The 16,385-nt window shown below is 45.1% G+C and overlaps 1 protein-coding gene across 4 annotated transcripts in view; it reads left to right on the forward strand.

The window, feature by feature from the left end:
* Positions 1 to 1,432: 1,432 nt before the first annotated feature.
* TMCC1 (transmembrane and coiled-coil domain family 1) overlaps positions 1,433 to 16,385 on the forward strand; it is a 134,362-nt gene continuing 119,409 nt past the window's right edge. The window contains exons 1-2 of one of the 4 annotated variants that reach the window (XM_056334715.1): positions 1,433 to 1,578; positions 4,614 to 4,860. The gene's annotated coding sequence lies outside the window, so the exon portion shown is untranslated. Of the gene's footprint in view, positions 1,579 to 3,082; positions 3,251 to 4,613; positions 4,861 to 16,385 lie in introns of those variants that run through there. The other 3 variants (XM_056334717.1, XM_056334718.1, XM_056334720.1) reach the window with 3 other exon arrangements.

Consider the following 16,385-nt stretch of genomic DNA (forward strand, 5'->3'; position numbering starts at 1 on the left):
GTTTAAAGAGAAATTTTAAAAGATCTCTTACTAGTTCTGCTAAGTTATTATTTTTTTAGGAGATAGGGGAAGGAGCAAAGTTCCCCTCAGCTTTAAATAAACGGTCCTCATTTCCTAAATCCTGCAAAGCATGCAACGCCCAGCTAGACCTTGAATAACCAGTTGTTTATGAAAGGCATGAGGATTATTTGACTACTGAAGCATCAATGAAGGAAGGTGGTAAGGAGGGAGAGGCCCTTGACAGATGATACATCCATTACCCTCCTCGCTCCTCAGTGGAGTTTTGACTATGTCAGTGGTGCATATTGGCTTTAGTAGGCAAAGGTTCACCATCTCTTATTCCTAGCCTTCAGGTTTTCTTGGCATGTCAGGATCCATGTCCTCTCTGCCACACCTGGTGACTGTAACTTCAAGTGGCAGTGCTTGAATTCAGCGTACAGCTAATGCCTTCTCTGTACACTCCAACATGTCATAGCCAGGCTCTGCTCTAGCTTCAGGGGCACACTACAGTGTGACCTGGGGGAAGGACAGGGGAAGAAAAGATAGCTGGGGGTGTTGAGGAAGGGATTTGAGGGGGAAAGATACTGGCTGGTGTTCTTGAGCTTTACATGAAAAAATACAAGAGGTAACAAGCACTGCTTTGAAATAAAGGTCGGGTTGTATAAATTCCAACTTTTTTTGCAGCTAAATGCATTAATTGCATGAGACAAATACAGATCAGGGTGAATTTTTCATTGAATCAACTTCCAGAAAGGGTGCAGCCTACTAAAAGTATACAAGCACAGTCACCCTAGGTAACATTGCTGTTCAGATGAAGAGAGATGGCCAGGTCAACTGAAGCCAGAAGCAGCTGATCAAGGAGCCCTTCTGAAAGATGAACAGTACAGTCTGACTACTCTAGAAGTTTCTGTACCATTATCGCAACCCTAAGCACTGTTGCATGTGGCAAATGGGGGGTTGTGCACCGTTTCATCTAAGGATCCTTCCTGGAGTGGGCTGTGTTACACAGAGACCTCAGTGACCGCCGCACACAGGCCGTTCTTGGGCCGGAGGGAGCAAAGCGACACCTGCGCCAGGACACCAAGGCCGCAGCTGCCCAGCAGAGCTCAGGCATGATGGAACTGTTCAGTGCGGGGCCTTGTGCGGCGGCGGCGGCGGCTGGTTGCCTCGAAGGGACAAAACCCCAACACGTCGAAAAGGCGCTAGGACCGGTGGGGGGCATGGCCCTGCCGTCGGCAGTTCTGGCCGCTGGAAAGGCGCTTAGGGCCTTCGCGCCCGGGTGCTCCTCCAGGCAGGACGGGGGCCCTGCCCTGCAGCCCGCCAGCGCCGAGCCACAAGCCCCGGGCCGGCCCCGGCTGGGGGGCACGGCGCGGCGGAAGTGGCGCTGCCCCGGCTGCGGGCCCGGCCGGGGGGGCAGGGCCGAGGCCCGGGCCGCGGGGGGTGCCGGGAGTAGGCGCGGCCTCCCGCCCCGCTCCGCGAGGCTGCGCGCTGACGTCGCGCGCGGCGGGGCAGCCGTGTGGCGGCGCGCGGGGATGGAGCAGCCGGCGGCGACGCGCTTGCGGTGCCTGGGCTCGGCCGGTGAGTGCCCGCGGGCCGCGCCCGCTCCCGGGGCCGTCGCTGGGCCGCGCCTGCCCGCCCCGCCAGCCCCGCCTGCGCCCCGCTTCTCTGCGGCCGGCTCGGAGCTGCCCCCACCCCTGGAGGGGGGCCCCTCACCCCGCTCCGGCCAGGCGGGGCTGGGGGGCGCCGTTGCCGAGACCGGCGGGGGAGGGCGCGTTGCGGGGGGCGCAGGTGCAGCCCGTGGGAGGGCGCCGAGGCCTGGCGGGAGGCGGGGGGGCGCCGGCAGCGAGGCCTGCGCCGAGGCGCTGCCTGCCCGGGGGGCGCGGGGCCCTCGCAGCCGCCCGGCCCCTCCTGGGGCGGCGGGGCCCTTTGTTTCGGAGGACGCGAGCGCGCCCGGCCTGGCCGGCGGCCCGGGGCGGGCTGAGGCCCGGGCGCGTTCCTCGCCTGTGGCTGCCCGCCGCAGCGCCGCGGGGCTCGTTGTCCCGTTGTGCTGGCATGTTGAGGGAGCTCCCGTTTTGCCGTTGTAAAAACGGGTGTTCCGAGACCGGCCGTTATAGGAGAGGACTGCAGATGTAAAGCAGTGCCTCCTGAGCTCTACAGGTACCAAATGTCGTGAGGCTTAGAACTGAAACTGTCAGCTTAATCTGTGCGTACAGCCGCTGTTGCCCCTGACACCAGAACTACCGGGTAACGGATGCTGGGGCCAGCAAAGCACATACATGGGGTCGAGGTGTCACCTTCGCTACAAGATTCGATCTGTGAGGAAACTTAAGGAGGCTTCTTGGTGGGCAGAAGGTGTAACGGTGCGAGCTGCAGGGGTAAAGGTACAATTGGAAGCATAGCGGGAGAAACATAACTACCACTGCATCAGAAACAGTGTCCATCGGCCACAGACCTTACAATCAGGTTCTGCTGCAAGGTGGAAGCTGTTAATACCCCCTGTCTGGGCTACTGGTAATGCCCTGCACCAGAGCCAGTGCAGGACCGTCCTCCTGACTATGGAGAGCAAGTGGCCCAGTCCTTGCTTCTCACTGGTGGTCCTGTCTTAAGCAAGGTCAGCATGTTGTGGATAGCTTCAGGATTTTGCCACTAAAAAGTGTGGGGGTGTCCCGTCCCCCATGTACCACATAGAAGTTGCCGGCTTTTGTTTTTTAAGCAGGTCTGTACCATCTTGTTGTAGCTAAAGATCCAATAATTAAAACCTGCATCTAGTTCAGATACAAACCAGAAATCATTAAAAGACGACAGGTTTTTTTCTGTGTGTTTAAAGAGGTACTTTCCTTAGGAAATGGGTTATATCTAGCGAGTCATCTGTTCTGGTGGATGCTTTGGTGCTTGTCTATAAGCTGGTGGCGTTTGTATTGAGCAGGCTGCTGGGGCTTGCACTGGAGTTAGGCAGACCTTGTTTTTGAACTGTTCAGAAAAAAATGGTGTGATAATATCTTGGGCTGGGTTTCTAGGAATTTTTGCTCAGAGGTCTGGGGGAGGAGTCATCTTTCTCCACTTGCTTCTCCAGTGTGTTTTCACAGTGTGGTGTGTTGTTCTCAGCCAGTTTCAGCTGTCACCTTCTAGTGAAAGCTGGGCTTTGGGATCACTGGTAGCTGGGAATCACTGCGTTTAAGCTGTTGCTCAGGTGAGCTGCCTGACTAGCTTCCCCTTGATGGACCTGAAGTTTCCTCACACCTTAAATATGGTTAGTGGTTCTCCTTTGCCTCTGTCCTCTGAGGCATTGTGAAAGGTGATTGCTGCAGTGCGCTTGAATGCTGCTTGACTAAACGATACTTATAGAGAAGATGGACGCTTATGATAAGGATGTGAGTCTCTTTAGAACTAATAGGGCACTCATGCTAACTCTCCAGGGTGAGGGAGAGCGGGTAGCATTTCTACAGTGAGGCTTGTTGAAGTGGTTTGTGGGCACCCAGCTCTGGGTGGCCCTGTCTGAGCAGGGGGTTGGACCAGGTGACCTCCTGAGGTCCCTGCCAGCCTCAACTGGGCTGTCGTTCTGTGAACTCAGCAGTGTTTAATATGGGATAAACTGGCATCTTTGGAAAAAGTGAAGATATGTGAAATGCAATGTGAAGGTGGCAGGCTAGATGTGATTTGTCAGCACTACTAGAAAGTGAGTAGTCTGCCTCATAAATCCCCTGAACAGTTGAGATACTGTATGTTGTCATGGCACAGTGAACTGATTCTTTAAGCTTGAGTATAAGCTCCAGCTTCTTAAAATTGTTCCTCCAACCAAGCATGTTCAAATGGTCATGGAAGGAAAAAGAAAAAAGGAGGAAACAAGTACTTTTATGGAGTTAAACATATGTCTTGCAAAATGACATATCTTCAGACTTTCAGAAGCTTTTTATGATATTGCAAAATTAGCTGACCTTTTTTATTTGTAAAGAATCCTGCTGTTGTACCAAAAGTACAGAAACTTGTATCACAGTAACACTGGACAGCTTTGATTTGGAACCTAGATCTGCCATACTATGTGAAATGCCAACACAGAGGCAGAAAGTCTCTGCCCCAAAGTGTTTACATTTTATGAACTTAATTCCTAATTAGGTAAGCTCAGAAGTACACCAACACTCCTAAATGCTTATGCCATGCAGGAACTCCCCTAGTACGTACCTTATACCTGTGCTGTGTTCTACTTCCATTGCTCTCTGTGTTGGTCCTCATTTTGGAAAGCAGCTTAATTCTTTAGTCAGACACTGGTCACACAAGCATTCCTGTGTGACAACGGGCAGTGAACATCAAGGCGTTTAATGAGCTGGGAAGCTTTGTGTGAAACAAGGCACTTTGTGGTGTGGCGTTGTGTTGCATGCTCTGTTATGATCAAACATTACCTGAATGCTTAAAGCATTTTCCTCCTTGAGATAATGTATTAAAGTACTCAGCGAATGAGAACTTGAGGCTGCTTCTGATTTTAAATATGTCAAAGCTAGCAGAAACACAGTATTTCAAGTAAGAGTTAATTCAGAGGAGACTCTGAATCTGTGGGGCTGTTTTGTTCCTTATCAGGCGTTAATGGTGTTTCTTACTATGCTTGCTAATTTTGGCAGGTCTTTCTCCTCTACAAAGAAGCTTTATTGCCAAGATTTACTCTGAAAATTACCTACACTACTGACTGCAGACATCTACAAATGTAGAAGCTGATAAATCGTATCTTCTTCCCTCCCGTGACTGTCCTGTTTCCTGTGGAATTTATACTTCTGAATATTTTAAAAATTAGACCTCTGTTGAAGACATTCGGATTACAACTGTGATCATATCTATGCAAAGAGACAAGCTAGCTTGAGCAATTTCAAGGTATGTATGCCTACTATGACTTCATAACAAATGGGAAGAAAAGGCTATCTGATTAAAGGGCGACGAGAACTCTAGGCTTACTTTGCCTAGATTCAGATTGATCTGCACCGTTATTCATGGTTTTAGCAGTGGAATATACATACGGACAGTGGGACTGTAGGAGCACCAGAATATCCAGCTGGCATTATACGGAGAGTGACTTGTTCGAACCTGCTGTAGGAATATTCAAAAGATTCCTTTCAGGAGAGCTTGTGTTGTGTGACCTGAGTCTTCGCTGCTTACCCATTTGGTTCTTAAATGCCACCAAGGTCTACAGAGATTTTCTTCCATGAATTTGACAGACATTAAGTTGTCATTGAAATGCACCTGGAAGGCAGTGGTGGTTTCTCTGTTTGGTTAGATGGACTGTTCAGATTAAGTTAGGAGATACCTGCCTTGAATTGGAAAGTATCTTCAGTGAAGGCTAGAAAATAAGTAGGTCTTGCTTGCCTTCCTATGCACAGGTCTTTGTTGGTCATAGAAAGCAGCCAGTCTTATAGGGCAATCTGCCTATGCTGTGCAAGACCAGCAGAGCTGGGTGAGCTTTGCTTTGTGACTGTGGAGCTTTGTCCTGCCCGGGTCACAGAAGACGGGGAACCTTAGTTGTTCAAGAAGCACAGAAATTCACCAGCCTTCATGACTGTATTTTACCTTAAAGGCTTTTAGCTGTACTTTCACATAGAATTCTAAACCAGGAATGAGGAAGTTGGGTAACTTCCTCTGTATAGGCTTAGAAGAGGCCAGTGTGCACTGATAACATCTGTTACCCTCCATTTGTAAACTACTTGGACATGGTTATCTTTTCTGTGATGTGAGTGTTCATGCTAATGCTCCAGGGCAGTGGCAGTCGTATCAATTATTTGTGGATTACAACGAAAGGTAGCCAAACACATCGCTGTCTTCCGGAAAAGACTGTTTATTTGTTATTTCCTTTTTTTAAAAAGGAAAACTAATATGTTGAAAGTAGATACCTGACTGAATCATTCAGGGTACTCCACTGCTGTACATTACGTATTTAGCAGACACACTGTTCTGAAGAGCTTTTTATTCATGAGCACCAGTGGTTGAGGGTGAGATGATACTGGAGGGACACTGATCTAAACTACCTACCTGTCTGGCTTAATGGACTGATGATGATGATCCTGTAACAGGAAGCAAGATGGACTGTCTGCAATGCTAGGCTAAACTGTAACTGGCAGTGAAGTGCTGTGGTTGAGAAGAGGGTCTTTGTCTATACTGCAGTTATTCCTCCTGTCATTCCCCTACAAGCAGAGCTAGGATCAGGAGGGGGATAGCTTGGTAAATTTCTCTGTTGCAGATGGGCACAACTTAGTGCAGCAGACTTTAAATATGTGTTCCTCAGTCTAACCTGGATGTTGTTATATGGCTGTGGTAGTATACTAAAACAGCATTGGGCACAACAGTAGTTTTGTTTCCTCTGAACTGCTTTCATGAAAACTGGAGGCACACACCAGAGCTCCAGGTGTGAAATGGTTTGCTGAACCATTACAATTTTGGTGTGTGTTTTAGCGTGCCAGGGACTTGGAGTCTGTGATCCAAATGGGTGCAGTTTTTTTTTTACTTGTATACCAATAAGTTATGGTCTATGTAATTCCATCAATTAAAATTGGTGCTCATTTTCCAAAAAGCTGCTGTTCTGTGAACGATGCAACAATTCCTGCAGTAGCTCTGAGAATCTGTAAGAGTACATAGATTCTGTGTGTCCCTGGCTGTATATCCGTAGCAAGGTTATTTCCTTCTCTGTAAGATAAGGTTGTTCTATCTTTGTAAAACATGCCATTTCATGAAAAGCATCATTTAAGTGGTGTTTGCAGTAACTGCAGCTCCATTATTCAAACTTGTGTGACTAAAAGTGAATGCTAGTATGTGGAATGCAAAGAATTTGAGTGTAAGATGAAGTTTTCTTTTGATGTGAAGAAGTAACCTGAAAGGTGAAATTGTGTGCATTGGAGAATGTTGCCCTAAAACTGCCCTACAAGTTGTCTAAAAAGTTTCAAAGAACATTAAAGGGCACTGAGATGTTGAGATGGATGCTGTTGATGCAACTTGTGTGATGGGTTATGATGAGACGTTTACAGACACTTCTGTCTCTTCAGAGACAAATGGGCAAATTTCTGTATTTCTCAGATTTGTTTGAGATGGTTGGTATCCCTTACAAAAAATCCTTTGTGGCCTGTCCTTGTGAGTTGCTGGCTGTTTTTCTGGAAGCTAGTTTCCATGTTGATTATCCTGTTAGCAAATAAATGTGTTTTTCATGATCTCCAGGTATACTAGTTTGAATCAAAAAGACTGTAGCCTTTTCTGGGAGCGATATTGCACCTGTAGAGGCTTGGTGTTTGTGAATCACTGCTGGTGGGAGAGTGTTGAACAAGCATCTTAGGCTTTAGTGGGTTGTCATAGTAAGGTTTAATATCACTTGTCTGTAAGGAGTGGTGAGCGTGCATTACCACAAGTATGAGGCTGAATAATGGTTAAAATTGGAGAAATGAAAGAAAAGTGACTTTTGATTGGGTTCTGTTACGACTGAACTTAACATGATTCAGGCCAGTCGTGGTGGACTGACTGGCAAGGTGAAAGTGTTGTTGTAGAACAGTCCCTTCAGGGTGTGTGGTGCTATGATGCAGGCCAGTCGTGGTTGACTGACTGGCAAGGTGAAAGTGCTGTTGTAGAACAGTCCCTTCAGGGTGCGTGGTGCTGTGATTGTTCACTGTGTCACCCTTCAGCTGGGATAACCTGTAGCTCCAGTCTTCAGTGCTCCTGTTGGGGCTGGGGTGCTTGCTGTTTGTGTTGCACTGCTGTTTGGTTTTGACTCCTTAAAGCCATGGCAGTGAGATGTGGTCCTGGCTGAACCCGCCTGTGCCAGTGCTGGTGTGTGTGAGCCGCAGCTTGCTGTGAAACCCCTGCACGTCTTGTCTCCTCATACTCCTCCAGAAGTAGGTCTCAAAAGTGGGATATGCTTGTGTCATTGCTAGGGGAAAGCACAGGCTGGTGTGGCTTGGTTCCCATTAATTAATTTTTTTGCTAAGGAAGAGCATGAATTGGATATGTGAACCGTTTCTTAACGGGAGGAGTGTGGTTAGTTCACATTGTATACCTGTGAGAAGTTTGACTGCTTGGTCTGCAGAGCATCCTGGCGTAGAGATGTGAGGGTTTGTCATGTGTGGTGGGGATGGGGAGGCTGTAACAGCTGCTGCTTGCTGGTCTGTCTGCAGAGCAGTTTCTGTGCTGGGCATGCTTTTGCGGTGGATGTTGGTTTTCAGATGATTTGTTGTGCTGAAAGACTAAGTTTTGGGTTTGGTTTACCAAAGTTCTTAAATGCTTCAGGTGCAATACCAGTTTGTGGGAGAAGAAAAAAAAAACAGAGTGGTTTTTGGATTAGTGTTGGTTTAACTCCTTGATGAGAGTCTCAAGTTTTCATCTCTAAAAAGAGTCTGCTCTAGCAGTGACAGTCTAAGAAAACAACTTTTTTTTTCTGTGCCACAGATGACGCTCCCAGAATCACTTGAAGACATCCAGTATTTTAGGATCAGCTGAGATTATAACCTTGTGTGTCCAAAAGATGCCAGTTCTAGCTACTAAACTCTTCTAGCTTCCTGAACTCCTCTGGCTTCCTAAGAGAACGTGTCCATTGAGGGTTCTTTTGTTTTGATGTCTGTCACTTGCTGGAAACAAATCTGTTTTCCTGGTGCATTCCAATAACTACTGACTTCAGCCCTCCTCTGCTGAAGACAGTCTCCCTCTTGCTTTTCTTTGGGTGTGCTGTGTGTGTTCTCTTGTAAGCTTGCCCAAGGAAGCCTTCAAATATTAACATGAACAGCAAATGCAACAAATTCCTGTTTAGAGAACAGTCAGATGTGGTTTTTAGTTGCTGCTAAAATGAGTTAAGAAATTGTTCTAACTTTTTTCCTGGCTCCCCCTGTTCTGATTCCTAAGCCAGTATTTCTTTCTAAAATGTAGATCACCTCAAAGAGTAGAGTTAGGGAATTGAGCAGACAGCTAGCGGAACAGAAGGGATGGCAGCCTTCAATGGAGGGTGACAGGGGGAGCAATAACCTTTTTTGCTTGTTGGCTGCTGTCAGTTTGAGCTCATCTGACTGTGCCCTGCCACCCTTCATCTGTAAATAGTTTAAAAAGAAACTCCAGGTAACACAATACTTTTAGGTTATTAGTGGGCAAGCTTCTTTAATTGTGATGTTGCAATTAATACTTGTCCTTATGGTTTAGTGATAAAACCTCAAAACTGTGGCTATTCAGGTAAGAAAGTAAGTATTTTCATTCATTTTGTGGAAGTGTAACCTTTTAATGAAGTACGCCTTTTATCCAGGAAGTCTGTCTTCAGCTTTTTTTAGATGGTTTTGCTGAAATGAAAGGTCAGACTGCAAACTTCCACCCAAAGGGAGACACATAACCTATGATACAATAACTTTAGCCATTTCTCATTAATTTGTGTGTGTGTGTGTGTAGATAACAGTAAATCAGCTGAAGGCTGCCTGGAGTTGAGTGGGAGGCTGTACTGGCAGTGAATTTTGGCCTGGTCTCCTGAGGCAGTTTCTGCTAATCACAGAATGAAACAATAGATTTGCACAGAGAATTGCTATAGGCACTGATGGTTCTGAAACTTAAAGATCTTTACCCTTTTAAATTGGCACTTAAGCATTTAAAAGGAAGAAAAAAAAAATTACATTTTAGCAAACTCCAGGATCTGGAACTATTGCTGACCCACCTTTTTTGTGCAAGGTTATTAAGGAAGTGCTAGAATAGCATTGGGTTTTGGCAGGTGGTCATGTTACATGAGAATTGGAAGAGATAAGCATGTGTTTGTAAAAGAAAAGAGCCATTGCTCTGAGGATGGCAGCTTTCAGATTGAGAACAGCTGTGCAATGCTGACATCTGAGCCTCTGCACTAATTCCAGCAGGTGTGTGTGGTTGGTGTAGGAGCTGTAGCCTCACTCTCTCATGAGAAGACAACCAGCAATCATTTGCTTCTAGTTCAGTCTTAGCTTCTTACTAGCTCCTGCAGATAGTGATGAAAGCCAGGATTTTATTTGGATGGCACCATCATTGCGCTGGCAGAAGAATTTCATCTGGTCGTTGGTGGGTATGTAATTGGGCTGTTCCAATACCTAAGTTAGTCTATATAGTTCTCTAACGCTGCAGTTCATAGTGCAGTGGTAACACACAGGTCTATACATTAAGCAGTACTAAACAAAGCAACTTGATTTCAAAGACCACTACAGAGACTCGGGCTTGGCTTAGATCCTGAGAAGTGTATTTTTGTCCTGTTAGAAAGCATAAGAGGGAATGGTTGATTGGAGTGATGTTTTTCTATTTAGAGTAGTTCCCCAGATAGTGATCTGTGTTACTGATGTGATAGCATAAGAAAGCTCATGATTTGGAGGCATCCTTGTATTCCAGGTGTTTTTTTCCCCTCATGTATTCATGTTGATTCAATGCCTGAGATATTTTGTCTCCAGGCTTTGCATAAGAATTATGATCAAATATAGCTGCTGGTCCTGTTATGCCTGACTGGATGATCTCAGGAGCAGATACCTGTGGTGTTCATTGAGGCTGTGCTTTAAAATAGCAGTTGATACAGCCGTCTCATGGATCTATGTTCTCTGCTTTGTGCCTTTGGCACTTAATGTTGTGATGTGCTATCAGGTTCTGCTGATTTTTAATGCCTGAAATAACACTCCAAAAGAAATCTGTAAAAGGTTCTGTAGCAAGAAGCTAATAAATTGCAGCTGAACTTATCCATGGCCTTTGGTGGCAGTAATTGATAGCTATTACAGGGGAGTAATTTATAGCTGTTTACCGACAATTTGGTGTGAAAATGCTATTTGCTGGAACTGGGACTTTCTGAATAAGTTTGATCTTGAGTGGGTTAGTTCAAAACAGAAATGCTGGAGAAGGGAACCTGTTGTGTTTTAAGGTGAATATTACTAATTTTTCATGTGACCAGATGTGATATTGGTGTGGAAAAGACGGTGCATTTTTTACCCTGATGGATGAAAGTTCATTTCTTGGGATTTTGGAATTGCAGTTACTGTTTTTTTTTAACATTTTTTTAAATTTATTTTAAGTTTGTTGGAATTCCTGTAAACAGCTGCTATCATAGCCTTTCAGTACTCATCATGTAGCTGCATCTGCGCTGCTCAATTTATCTTTGCTCTTCCTCTTTTCTTGGGGGGACTTCACTACAGAAACATTTATAGGTTGCCACCAGTGCAGCACCTTTAAAATTCTGGTGTAGGTATGGCTCTCTTTACAGTGTCAATTGTTAAGGAAGAGCCAATCTGACATCACATTGCTGAGCTGCAAAACTTGCATCTAACATCTCCAGGAACCTTGGAGGAGGCAAAGGTGGCAATGAAAGCAAATGTTTTGAGCCACAACATCTAAAGGAAGGCTGACGCTCAAAAATCTGCAACTGCCCAGGCTTGGGAGAGAAATTGAGACTCTGGTGAGCAGGCTGGCTCCTTCCTCCTAGGAATTTTCTGGCCCCAGTGTGAGTGTGCTAATTTGCTTGTATCTTCATTGCTTTATTTTTTTCCTTTTTTTTCAGTTTTACATTTTAATCATTCGGGGAGATCTTCACCTGTGAAGATGTTCAAATATTTGTGACTATTAATGTTTAATTAAAATCCATCTGGAAAAAGTGATGGAAGGAAAGCTTCCTGAGATTTAAAGCTGAAACAATGTAGGAAACATTAATATTCTGAGAGTTCTAAGAGATTAATTGATAACTGAACTATAGGGGGAAGTCATTAAAGTTTGGCTTGGGAAATGATCGGAAGTATTAATTTACATTAAAATGTAAATAAATGGGAAATTTTGAAAGTGAACCACAACTACATAACCAAAAATTGCCTTATTTTGTCTTCATGTTCAAATGTCTCCAATTCAGTCTTGGTAAGCATTCATTTATGTAAGCCTCAGGCATTTTTTGACTAAATGGTCAGACTAATAAGGATTTGTAAGGGTTTAATTATTCTAACTGGAAAATGTGGATTCCTGTTCTGTAAGAAAATGACTGATGGATTTTTTTAGATAACTGTTTCTCCTTAAGTTGCTGCTAAAACTATACTTTTAATAACTCCTAAAAGTAGGAAGACATCAAGATAGTGCAGTTCAAGAGAACTGCTGGCTTTCTTGGTGAGGAAATGGGTTCAGACTTCCTTGGAGAGGGTGATTGATGCTGGCTCTCCAGACCACCTGTAGTACATTTCTGCCCCTCACTGGAGCCTGTCGAGCAGAATTTTTCTCTGGAGCTTTAGGTTCTTTGAGCTTGATACTCATTTCTGTTGATTGATGAGAAGGTGATGTACCAGGTGCTTGTGCTGCTGTTCAGGTACCTGGATAGGCTTGAGAAATAAGACAGGCGGGAGCCTCATGAAGTTCAACAAAGGGAGATGTGAAGTCCTGCTCCTGGGGGTGGTTCCTCCTCATGCAGCAGGTGGCATACCCTGCGTGGGCCACCCCGTATACCTGTACGCATACTGGGGCCTGGGTGGCTGGAAGGCAGGTCTGCAGAAAGCAGCCTGGGAGTTCTGGTGGATACCCAAGTTGAACAACAGTTCTGTAAGGAGCCGTTAACATGGGTTGTAGTTTTGGCTTTGGCTGTAAGCCTGCATCTCCTCAGTCACAGGTAAACTTCAGCCTTATTTCAAACAAATCTGCTCCCTTTTTGTGCTGCTCAGGGTAAAGATTTTGTGGAATTATTTTTCATGTGGACTCTGCCATGAATGTGGGAGGCAACATTTTGATTTTGGCTGAGGTTTTAGATGTATGACTACTAGATTCCCATTGGCAAGAAAGTCATCAAGCCCCATTTCTTTATACCAAAATCACTGAGTTAACTACTGTCTTTGTGGGGGTGGATATCAAAGAGTGTGCGTGGCTGCTTAGCTGTGCTGTGTCTGTGCAATTTGTGTGTGTTCTCTCTAAAAAGGCATAACTAGATCTATTAGAAGAAAAGGACCATAGATGGGCATCAGTGTTTTTATTGCTCGAGTCCAAAAAGTGTAGCCCTTTATTCCTTTTAAAAGCCTTCTCAAGACTAGTCAGCTAAAGATGAGTGTATCTCACCCTGCAGCGAAATATCCATTATGTCCATGCCAAGAAAGGTGATAAAAAGTGAATGTGGAACAGTCATCATACTTCTAGTATAGCAAAACTTGCACTAAAGAGGTCCCATAGTAGTACAAGCAATAAAATTGCACAAGCGAAAAAACCTCGGCGTGCTTGGGATGCATATGTTCAGTGGACAGAGCAGGGAAGTTACAACTCCCGTGCGCTAACGCGTGTGTCTGCAGCTAGCATGGATGTGGTCCCCAAATGTGTGCTGGTGCGCTGTGGTGGGTTGCGGCTCTGCTGGGTTCCTTCCCCAGCACTAGGGAAGCGGCCTGGCAGCATGGCTGTGTACTATGGGGCAAGGGTCGTGACTTGGCTCGGACGGCGTTCCTGAGGCACAGGGGCCGGTTTGACACTGTTTCTAGCCGGTAGGGTATGAATGTACTCGGTTACGTTGTTCCTTGTCTCAAGCTGTGCTTGAGCTGCCAGAGACTTACAGAAGTGGCTGTAATGAGAGTCAATCTAAAACCGCATTATGCCGGTATCCTGTTTCTGTCGGTAGCTGGTAGCAGGTTCTTGCAAGTGAGTGTCAGGTGAGGAGCAGTGGATAGGGTAGTCTTTTACTGCTAGGTCCTTCTGGCTTCTGTCAAGTGTTGGATGAAGGACTCGGGGCAGCGTTTGATGGGCAAACTGAACACCTTGTTTGTAGCACTGCAGGGAGGGACTTGCTCCTACTTAATGAGGGAAAAAAAGTGCCATTTAAACAAGCCAGCCCCAGATTAAGGCTGTTAACTGTGACACATTTTTTAGAGAGTTGCTGTTAATTAAAAGCTCCCTGGACTAGCTCAGCTGAAGGAAGATGAGGAAGGTCAATTTTCTTCTGAAGAGCAGGGATGAAACTGTCCTGTCATGACTAGGAAGGATGGTTTGGAAGTGGTAAAGCAATGTAAGCCATCAGTGCGTTAGTGAGTCCTGTTAACTTCTGATCAGAATTTCTCTGTCTTACCTTGTTTTGTGTCATGTTTTAAACAGTACTAATGCAATGAGCTGTCAGGTTTTGCAGCCTGCAAGCAGTTTTTTCCAGTGACAGTGGTCTTCAGAGAGGAGGGCTTTTCAGGTATCCTCAACAGTGTGAAGGGAACTGTCATATGGGATGCATATTGCTTCTATTGAGTCCAAGTCTTACATCTGCAGGGAGTGGTAAAGATGGGCTGTTTAGAGCAGATGTGTTAAAGATCTGGGTTGCAGTATGGGGGTAGTTATCGGTGTTTTGGATGAGTAGGCTTTTTCCCCATTTTGCAGTTGAATAGGTTTTGAGTTAATCTTCGTAAACTGTTTTAAGTCAAACTTGTAACTCATTTGATGCTAAATATCAGTGGAAGGCTTTCATATACATAACACCAAGAGCATCTGAATCAGTGGGAGAAGCACTGTGATTTTGCTGAGCCGAATGAAAACTTCTTTTGATCTGTCTTTTAGTCTCAATAAGTTGAGTCAATGCTTCTGAAAGATCAGAGAACTAATACTGGTTTTGAGTCATCAGGGGGAGTATTTTACCTCCCTGTGCCAGGTTAGTTCTACTTTTTTCTTTCACAAGTCGTTGTAAATATGATACTTTCCAAAATTCAGGGCTAAAAGCACATTTTAAAATCGCACGTAGTGTGAGTTGGTGGTAGATGGTATCTTTCTTTACAAGCCTGCTAATTTAACTTGCTTCAACCCTCTTGCAACTCCAAGCCTGGAGTAGAACTTTCTTTTAGAACTAGAGGTACTAAATCTTGCCAGCTTCTGTGCTGGCATTGTCACAGATGAATCTGCTAGGAGTTAACATGAGAGGCCATTTCTTTTTTTATGATTAGCATGCTTAAAAGTGTCTCTGTAATACTTAAAATAGCCGTAGTGTACCCTTTTGTCTTCCCTTGGAAGTGGAATGAAAATACCTGTATTTCTACTTTGTGTTTTGCTTGTTCCTGACATTTGAGTCAGCTTTGACACACTGAAAGTGACAGCATCTCCTGGCAGACAGGCCGTGAGAATAAAAGCAGCTTTGATCTCTTCCTTCCACCTCTTCCCCTCCTGAAAAGGCCCTGCCAAAACATTTGGCATGGCATAGTAGTGTTGCATTTTTCCAGAGGCTGGAGAATCTGGTGCAGATAATGCAAATGTTGATAGGGAAAGTGGATAGTAGGAGCGCGACTGATCACAGAAACATTTTACATGCTTTGCAGAATTAAATCTGTTCCAGTGAAAGATTTCTTTCAAGAGGGGAAAGCTAAAAGAAACTGGATTACTCATTTTCATGTGTAGAATCCCTTTTGGTATTTGAAGGTAAGGTGGGCTCATATTGTTGCTCTGAACAGGCTTGGTGTAGGCTCCTGCCTGTGAAGGAAATGCCTCCATAGCTGGTCTTAACCATGTTAATGAAACATTTGTGTCTGCTGTGGTGCAACTGGAATGTACTTCTGCTGCTGTATATCCCTGCAGTAGTGAAAGCTGATAAAGCAGCTTAAAGCAGTTTCTTCAAATAATGACCTGTGGCTTAAAGCTGCATTTTGAATGAGGCAGACACTTAGGAGTGTATGTCGCGTGTAGCATTTTGCTTGATATGGTCCACAGAAGCCTGGAGCTCTCCTTGTCTCTGACTTGAGAGGGAAGTCGGTTGCACCAATGACCATGTTTTCCTGAAACATCGCATTTCTTAACTCATCTTCACCCCCTTGTCATCCTCTGGGCTGCAGGGCTTTCAGTTTCCATTTGGTTTTGCTCTGGGCCTCAAAGAGCATGCCTGCAGGCAGCTGGGATGGCCCAGCTGTTGCCTGTTCTGGACTATGCACTTGGGAGTGGTGTGCCTGTGTCATCATTTTCCCTGCTTGAGTCCTTGATAGTCACGCTGCTATTGCTAATGACTTTACTGCATGCTGGAATGTAGAAAAGTTAAGTCATGTCATTAAAAAACCCACAACTAATATGCAGATCTTCATTTTTTGTCTACTCAGTTGTGAGCTGTGGCTTCAAATCATGAGTATATGCAGGCATCCAGTGAAAAATGACTTGTTGCTAACAATAACATTAGCCAGTACCTCTCTCTTGTAGTCCTGGTCTGTTTGTTCCTTATTTACATACACACAGGGCTCCTTTCTATGTGGAAGTTCCAATATTGTGTATAGTTGCTTAATACTTCTCCACTGTTTCCCTTTAGGGAAGGTAGTTTATCTGTTTACAAAACATGGTGTTTGAAATGTAAAAGTGAAATTATTTTTGTTTTGATGAGTCCTTGCTGAAGCCCATATGAGTTCCTGTTTCTCCAGCTGCTGTGACTGTAAAATTGGATACGAGGTTTTTAATAGCACCACTTTGGAGTAACTGTGCCCTGTCTCTGAACTGCCTCCCTT

Source organism: Falco biarmicus, chromosome 4 (genome assembly GCF_023638135.1).
Source record: "Falco biarmicus isolate bFalBia1 chromosome 4, bFalBia1.pri, whole genome shotgun sequence".
In the NCBI taxonomy this organism is placed as follows: Eukaryota; Metazoa; Chordata; class Aves; order Falconiformes; family Falconidae; genus Falco; species Falco biarmicus.